Genomic DNA, 7,056 nt, shown 5'->3' with positions numbered 1-7,056 from the left:
GTTGGCCAGCTAGTTCTGCATATTAAGATAGGATCAAGACCTAAAAAATAGGACAAGTTTTTTAGCTGGTCTATGTTCTCTGTTCTGTGGGATGCAAACTCAAGAGGCTGTCACGGTTGAAACCCTCAGACTGAGACTTTCAACTTGGGAGGTGGTAGTAAATCTATTTCGATGAGTGGGGGAAAGCCCTCCTCCGGAAATCACGTGTTTCTCGAGTCTGCTCAAGGAAGTACTGTTGTTTGTAGCGGGCGTGATGGCTTCGAGGTTACTTCAGGGAGTTGGAGCGTTGGCCATGCAGGCTCTCAGGGCCCACGGTCCCAGTGGAGTCGCTGCAGTGCACACCATAGCACCTGGAGGTGGTGTTCTTACTAATGACCAGGCGACTGGGCTGGAGAGGGAGGTCATGATGGCTGCCAGGAAGGACTGGACCCATGCAATATGCTAGCCCCAAAGGCAGCTGCAGGCACCAAGGAAGACCCTAATTTAGTCCCATCCATCACCAACAAGCAAATGACTGCATCTGCGAAGAGGACAATAGTACCATCATCAGGTTCTAGCTGCACAAAGGCAAGGTTTAGCAATGCGTAGTTGTGGAGCCCATTACACGTTGGTGCCCCACCAGTTGACCCACTGAGCCTCAAAATGTGCTGTGAGGTTTCTTCTTTCCAATAACGACTGCCCATTGCATTGGCTCCTTCTCCCGTATGAAATTATATATGAAATATATATATATATATATTTCTTTGAAATTGCTGGTAATGAGTCACTGGGAATTATAAAATGGTTGCTCACGGTATTAATGAACTTAGGGAAATTGTCTGGAGACTTTGAAATCTTGTGTAATCTTCTTTCCTTAAATCACCTGTGTACCCCAGTGTGGAAAGGCGGTGTATGCTCACTGTCATTTTATTCATACGGTGTATGCTTTGTGCTGGCAATTTGAAGATATCTACATATTTCACTATTTCCTTCAACACTTAACTAAGGTAAAATGCATCTGTCCAGCAACTGTTTCCCAGAAATAAGATAAGCAGTGGACAAAAACTAGCTAAATTGTCATTTAATTGGTTAAATCATCGTTAAAGAAACAAGAAAATGCCATTTTATGTGGTGTGGATTTTCAGAGATAAAGAGAATCAAAAGCCACAAAGAAGGAGTTTCCTGTGGTTGGACCGTGCATCTACCAGGAGCAGATTCGTGCTCTGTTCCTCAGAGCTCTTGTCCAACGGGAAAGAAAGAAATGTCTGCGAGCAGACAGACCCGGCAGGAATAACTCTCTCACTTTGTCTGTCATCCATCTTGTAGGATGTCCCCCCGTGGCCTCTGAACAAGGCATTTTGCCAAGAATTTTCCCCTTCCCCCGTAAGCATAGCATCGACCATTAACTTGGAGGCTGGTTTTACGTTTCTTAATGGTCGTGTCCCTGAAACCCGGGACTGTCACGGCCTCTTCTTTGCCTTTAGGGATAAAACTAAACAGCTCCATACTTAGAAAGCAATATATTGCTTTTCTTCCAGAAAACCTTGTATGGATGCTTCGAAAGGTCACTGGCTTCTTTGAAAATGATACAGAAGATTTGATAGCTTTGTGTTGTGCGACAAAATTTCAATGTAGACACTGCACTAGGGACAAAGAACGAACAGATTACTAGTGGAAGGAGTATTCAATTTTCAGATCTCATAATCCTAAGTTTTATTCACCCTTTTCTTTTTTCAAGGCTTGTGTGAAGTCATGACCTTCACAGATCCACCTGTCCCACCATGCACAATTTCACATTCTATGTTCGCCCTGGAATCTTGTGCTATCTCTGTAGGGACAATGTTGTTCTGAGTCGTCGTTTGTACGTTACTATTTCATTATGGTTTTTCTACTTCAATAAACCATTCTGAGTCACTAATCCACTTTTGTGCAGTAGAGCTAAAATGCAACATGTGGGTAAAAACACAAAGGCATGTTTAATTAACCGAGCGGTACCATGTCAATGATTTGGAAGCCCGTAAGCCAGAAGGTGGTATTTCCTACTGACCGGGTGGTGTTCCCTCCGAAATGATCAACACAGTTTGTAGCACATGGGCAACCTCTAAACTCATAATATTTTTAGTACTTTATTGGCATTTCTGTGAAAATCCTAGTTAGCTTACATTTAAAATTTATGGCATGTATATGAACAAAATTGGTTTATAACTTTTCCTCTGCGGGCTGCTTGATAGACTGCTAAGGATGACCTGTGGTCTGTGAGCCACACGGCTCTGTGGTTTCTGCCTTTTCCATCCCAGAAATTATATCAGGACCTGCCTGTATTTTTAAAAGATTATTTTTCGTAGTTGCCTTTTTACATTTAATTCTCCATTCCTGGACTTTATTTTGGCATAATGAATAGATAGGAGGATACCTTCATGCCCAAAATGTTACCTTATTAACTTAGTATTATCGGTTAAATACTTTTCATTTTCTCCCCTTATTTCAAATGCCACACCTATCATGTAGACTTTCTTAAATATCTTAGGCACAATTTCATGGGCTCCATTCATAACAGCCCTGCATGTGGATCTTTCTTTGCTTTCTGTTGTCTTCATCAAACATTCTTTTCTTACTCCTGTACCATACAGCCTTATGGAAGCTTAATATGTTTTGATATTTGGTCGTGCAGAATTCACTTGACGTCTCTCCTATTTTTAAAATTGTATTGGCAAATTTTATTCTTTCCTAAGGGGAATGTATGCATGACTTAGTGGGGTTTTTTTGTTTATTTGTTTTTGGTTTTAGTTTTTATTCACAAGGCTTTGGGATATACGGGGAGCACTCTGAAGATATAAGATATCTTTATTTTTTTGGTCTTTTTTCTTTTTAAAGATTTTATTTGTTTATTTAACAGAGAGAAAGTGAGAGAGCACAAGTAAGGGGAGCAGAGAGGGAGAAGGAAAAGCAGGCTCCCCACTGAGCAGAATACCTGACGTGGGGCTCAATCCCAGGACCCTGAGATCATGACCTGAGCCAAAGGCAGAGGCTTTAACCCACTGAGCCACCCGGGTGCCCTTCTCATAGTCTTATTATTACTGCTCACAGGCATTCTATTAAATGAAATAAAAAGCATTATCTCATTTTTTACATCTAAGGTGCCGTGTGATAGTGTTCCCAATAGGAAACACTATAAGAACCCCTTCATACTGAGACTCTATTTTCCTAGTCTGGGAGGCTGAACATAAGGAACTCATGGAGATATCACCAATCATTGTTATAGGCCAATATTTTTCCCCCAGTTGACTGTGGAAATACTGCCACAATATGCAAATTAAAGCAATTACGATTCAGACTACATTTCTGGGATGCCAAAACCGCAATCGGAGGGTAAAAATTCAGTCAACCAATCAGTTTCTTTGTCTCTGTGATTTTGAGCAATTTTTCACATCCTCGTCCCCTCCCCCACCCCCAGCTAAATGAACGAATCAGCAAGTTCAGTTTGGGCACAACTTTTAAGTAGCACCTTATTAAAATCACACATCTAAAAGAACCTCTGGGTCTTCCCAAGCATTTGCACACTCTGTGCTAGAGTGTCAGAGCAAATGTCTCCCAGATCCAGATGGTTCATGAAGCATCTTGTGATGCAGTGATCTAAGGCAAAGGACCCATTGGTGGCTTTGTATTGTTAGTAGTTAAATATGATTTGGCTTCTGTAATCAGAATTCGTAAAACGAAAACAGAGTGGGTACTGTGGTTCATACTTGTGCCAAGTTAGGTTTCTCTGTGGACTTCAAGAGTTTTTTTTTAATGTTGTTTTATTATATTTGTAATTAGCCCTTGTGAAGAAAAACTCTTTTAGATTCTGCAGTGATGCATTGCAGATTTCATTATAACAAATATCCATGACCCCTGGTGCCTAACTGTAAACAATGATAGTTACTAGCCTCATTAGGAGACTAGCAGATGGCTTATAAAGTCCTCACTGGAGTTTAAATCCATTGGTGGCTTGCGGTGTACAAATGTTTATCTTTAAACAGTATAAAATATGTCAGAAGGCGTCTGGGTTCTGTTTTCATTAGCATTAATGTATTCTGATCCTAGCAAGAAAAATTTCTTTGATTACATTTTTTGTTTGTTTGCTTGCTAGCCTACTCTATGTGAAGTGATTCTCAGAATTCTTTTTTTTTCTGTTTTTTTTTACCTTTTAGAAGAACAAAATTGTTGTTAACTTCTCACTTTTGTTTTTCACTCATTTTACAAATCTTTATCACATTCCTACTATGGGCTGAGCTAAAACATGAGTGATGCAATGATGAATACAACATTGTAAGTGCTCAATAAATATTTACTGAAAGAAACTGGAGTTGGAAGTTAGTTTTATTCTGGGGTGCCTGGGTGGCTCAGTGGGTTAAGCCTCTGCCTTTAGCTCAGGTCATGATCCCAGGGTCCTAGGATGGAGTCCTGCATTGGGCTCTTTGCTCAGCAGGGAGTCTGCTTCTCCCTCTGCCTCTCCCCACTGGCTTGTGCTCTCTCACTTTCTCTCTCTCTCTCTCTCTGTCAAGTAAATGAAATCTTTAAAAAAAAGAAGTTAGTTTTATTTTGTATAATAATGCTTTCCAGTTAAATAGAACTTCAACACTATTTTCTAGACATGGAGCATATTATTTTTGTCTACAAACATTTCTTTTAAACCACAAAATGTTAGAAATCGGAGAAGGTATCCCATGCTGAAGACCACTCTTGGTCCAATACATATGAAATTCTCAGGAATAATAGCTACCCAGATAAGATAATAATAACAATGGCGAAACATTAATTAAGCATTTACTGTGTGTCAGCATTTATCTGTGATAAGAACTTTAGTACCTCAATTCTGTAAAGTATAATCAATCCATGGGGACGGTCCTACTTTCCCATTTTACAGATAAGACTAAAGCTTAAAGATATTAATCAAGTTCCCCAAGTTCTTCCAGTGGAAGAGCCCAGAGTTAAATGGAGGCAACCTGATTCTAGACCCCACACAAATTTTAATCCTTATGCATTAATTGCAATAACTTTTACATCTAGACATCCACATGATTACAATGTCTATTCCCGGCCAGCATCTTCGGGGAGACTACATTTCTTAAGACTTAACTGTTCAGACTTTAGAGCCTGCCTGTTTGGTTAAATCTTGCCTCTGCCGTTTAAAGCTGTGTGACTCTGGGCAAGTTACTTGACCTCACTGTGCCTTGTTTTCCTCATTTAGAAACTGGAGATAATTATAATATCCACTCCTAGTGTTGATGTGAGGATTCAATGACAATATAGGCAAAGCACATAAGACAGCATGTGGCTCATAATACATGCTGTCATGATACATTTAGCTATCACCACTATTACCGTTACTGTGTTATTAAAGGGTCAGTCACTTCTAATTGAGCTCACGGTGACCATATAGTGTCGCCCAGTGTTGCAACTTCTGGCTTTTAAAGAGAAGATGGGAATCTAGATTTTTTAGAAGTGTGAGCTCTTCCTATTCTAAAAATGTCAGCACCTAATGCAAATTTTCAATACTGTTGAGCGAGCCAGAGAAATTATGTCTGTGGGTCATTGTCAGCCCACTGTGGCTGGGCTGTGATCTTTGATGGAGGAACAGTAGCAGAGACCCACAGAATGAAGGCCAGAGAATGCAGACATGGGGGTGGGGAGGGCCTGAGCCACTTGGAATAGCCCAGCTGCTAAGCACGTCTCTGGGGGACTGGGTCACTCAGCACCTAGTTGTATGGGCTTAACCTGATACAACTGGTTTGATCCACTCTACCGTGTTTCTAGTCGGTAAGACTTCTATTAGGTACCATATTCCTTACTTACCCTTCTTCTCTTAAAGGTGATCAATTTGAGTCAATTACTTAAAAACAAAGAAAAAGTGAATCAAATGATGAAAGAAAGTTATAAGATTTCCATTTCCAGAAACAAAACTCCTTAATTTGTCCACAGAGAAGGTTCTGCTTGGAGTGACTAAACCAGTGTTCAAAATTTCCTTGGAAATCCAAGGACCATATGCCGATTTCCATTTCTATGATGGTTATTCCCGAGTGCCTAGGCTCTGTCACAATATACTGTCTTGCATGGGACCCCACTTAACTATTTTAAAAATACTATCCGAATCGAATTTCGTTCATCTGCCAGGTGTACCAGCCCCTGAGTCCTTCACCCCCTGGCTGACAGCCGTCCCAGCCAAAGTCACTCTGGCCTGAACTCTGGCCCCCTGGGGCTGCTCCCAACACCTGTTCCAGCTGTTCTAGTAGCTTCCCAGGGATGCATTCCAGCTGGCACAAATACCCTGAGATAGGTGTGTGGTTTGAAAAACTCAGTCATGGTTAATGACTATTCATGTTGACTTAAAGAATTGCATAAATAAAGGGATTCATAGGATTAAATAAAGAACACTGTGGGGTCAGAGACATCATGAAAGGAAACAGAGTGATGTGTGGGTGCCAACCACACCTTTCCTCCATGGTATTGTGTCCAGGAAGTCTGCCTACACTTATCACTCAACAGGGACAAAGCATGCACAGCGGATGCCAGTCTCCCTCTTCTCTGTTGAAGAACATCACGCCCCGCATTGCGTTTTGATGTGAAATAATTTGTTCTTTTCGTTCGTAAATTGATTTCATCCTTAATTTCCTACCATGTTCCAGGCACCATGGGGGCGGGGGCGACAAAGAATTTAACAGAGAGCAAGATACAGTCCCCGGAAGGAGAGGTAGACAAGTGAAAACACAATGCAGTGGGGTGAGGGCTAAGAGAGGGGGAAATGAGGGGAGGCTTCACAGAGGAAGAGGCATCCATCCCCTTTATCTTCCTGTGAAATCAGGATCTTCAAATGCAGCTAGCTCTGCTGGTCCGATGAGAAGGCAGAATGGCCAGCCCTGAGGTCTCCGGCAGCTGGGAGGGAGAACTCGGAGGAGGGATTCCCCGGGAGGCAGTATGATGGCGCAGCCTCCTCCGTGCCCTCCACCTCCCCAGGACAGGTGCTACCTCCGTGGCATAGCGATGCCGCCCCACGGGTCCCGCGTGCACCGGGGAGGGCACCTCACTTGCTTTTCCCCG

General features: G+C 41.9%; 1 pseudogene; it reads left to right on the top strand.

The window, feature by feature from the left end:
• Positions 1–253: 253 nt before the first annotated feature.
• On the top strand, positions 254–634 carry LOC111144643 (annotated as a pseudogene).
• Positions 635–7,056: the final 6,422 nt, after the last annotated feature.

Source organism: Enhydra lutris, unplaced genomic scaffold (assembly GCF_002288905.1).
Source record: "Enhydra lutris kenyoni isolate GAN:26980312 unplaced genomic scaffold, ASM228890v2 scaffoldscaffold11, whole genome shotgun sequence".
In the NCBI taxonomy this organism is placed as follows: Eukaryota; Metazoa; Chordata; class Mammalia; order Carnivora; family Mustelidae; genus Enhydra; species Enhydra lutris.
Note: the sequence above shows the minus strand (reverse complement) of the source record. Positions and strands in the feature narration are given on the sequence as shown.